Here is a 1,957-nt window from a genome sequence, read left to right as displayed (position 1 = left end):
TTAATATTTTTTTTACTATATATATATATATATATATATGTACATGTATTAAATATTTAAAACAAACAACATTTTTTAAATGAAAACTTAAATGCCTAAGAATGAGTAAAACCCATAAAAAGCTACACTGATCAGTCACTAGTATATAGCTCCATGTCAAGGGTAGTTGATCAAACCTCATGAAATCAGCACCACAGACTTTAAAGAAAAAAATCACCACCCATTCCAGCACCCACTCACTTTAACTCAACTCTGCAGCTCATCTACTTGACATTGATGGCTATTGCGATCGTGCTGAATGACTATTAACAAGTATTGATTTGAGTTGGAAATTCAGAGCAATATTAAATTCAGACACACTCAATCCTGTTTTTTTCTCCATTGTTGTGCGTTAAGCTAGACTATGTTGAATTTTAATGCTGTTTTGTCAGTCAGATCAATAACTGGGATCATCTTCTCACAATTCAACCGATTCCATTAGTGAAGTTGTTTTGTGCTAGCACAGCACTCTCAGCAGAGCATGGAGACGTCCCAGCTGCACGTCAGCCCAGGCCTGCGGGCAAACTGTTTGCGTATGGATGAAATTTGATATAGCTTTGTGCTAAAACACAACGCTACACACTGTAATATGGTTCATTAAAATGTATGATCTCTGAAAGCACTCTCACTTGATTAATCATGCCACCTTCATCTTTTAGAAAAATACCATCATGACTACATTAATTATAAGAGCAAAAGAGAATTATTAAAAACGTCAAAGCTGGCTGACTCGAGGTACTATAATGAGGTGGGCTTTCCCTTTAAGTGCCAATAAAAGAACGAGCATGTGCTGCGAGTGGACATGCCAAGGTCTTTCAGACCAGGGGTGCACAAACAAACCTCTTCACTTCAATATAACAAATGATGGCACTGACAGGCAAAAGAACTAGAACATCAGCTACCAGAGCTAAAAAAAAACATAATAAATTCTGCATTCATACTCTCTTTGAATCAGGATAACGGAGGAGTTGAAAAGTTTATTTCTTGAAGCTAAACTCTGTCATGCTCCGCACTCAAGCCCTACCACACATAATCGAAAGAAGGCTAGAGAGTAGTTAGGAATTAAGGTGCTTTAATCACGTTGAAGTATGCAGTGTGCTTATGGAGTGCTACACTCACTGGACGACTTAGAAAAATAAAAGTAGTGTCTAAGGATCACGCGGTTGAGTGGGTCAACAACATGGAGCACTTACCAGAAGAGCTGACTTACATAAATAGTTCAATTTCCTCACTAGCATTTTGTTTCAAACTGTTTGACTTTCTTTCCTTGATAGAAAGATGTTTTAAAAAATGTTTGTACTGCTCTTTTTCTTTGCTGCGAATAGTGTGATCTTGCACATTTTAAGAGCCATATTTTACAAAAATAAAATAAAAATCTAAAATAATTTTTTTATAAGAATGTAACCCAGTATTACCTACTGTAGCTATAAAACCAGAATACAATACAATATTATCTAGCCATAAAATCAGAATATAAGGCAATATTTTCAAGCTATAAAGTAAGAATATGACCAAATATTGCCTAGCTATAAAATCTGAAAACAACCCAATATTTTCTAGCTATTAAATCAGCATATAACCCAACATCTTTAGCTAAGAATTTAGATCAAGCTAATACAAAATAAAATAAATAAAATAAAATAGATAACAACTACATTCAATATAAGGTTTCCAAAAACCTCATTTGAGCCAACAGGAATTGAAAGAAATGTAAAAGAAATTTGGACATGAAACTAGGGCTGTGCAAAAATTCGAATGCGATTTTCATGCGCATCTCGTCAGTAAAGCCGCTTCTGTGATTAGTAGTAAATCTCCAGCACATGCTTTCAGATGGAGCGGCATTTACAACACAGAGCTGTAGTTCACTGACAAGCTACGCAAAATCGCATTCAAAATATATATAACAAAAAAAAAAAAA

The 1,957-nt window shown here is 34.8% G+C and overlaps 1 protein-coding gene across 1 annotated transcript in view; it reads right to left on the bottom strand.

Annotated features, from left to right (window-relative positions):
* The window catches only part of LOC107661370 (matrix metalloproteinase-17-like), a 79,867-nt gene that overhangs the window by 38,113 nt on the left and 39,797 nt on the right, over window positions 1-1,957 (bottom strand). The gene's annotated exons all lie outside the window — the stretch shown is intronic.

This window comes from Sinocyclocheilus anshuiensis, unplaced genomic scaffold, assembly GCF_001515605.1.
Source record: "Sinocyclocheilus anshuiensis isolate Anshui unplaced genomic scaffold, SAMN03320099.WGS_v1.1 scaffold457, whole genome shotgun sequence".
NCBI classification, from domain to species: domain Eukaryota; kingdom Metazoa; phylum Chordata; class Actinopteri; order Cypriniformes; family Cyprinidae; genus Sinocyclocheilus; species Sinocyclocheilus anshuiensis.
Note: the sequence above shows the minus strand (reverse complement) of the source record. Positions and strands in the feature narration are given on the sequence as shown.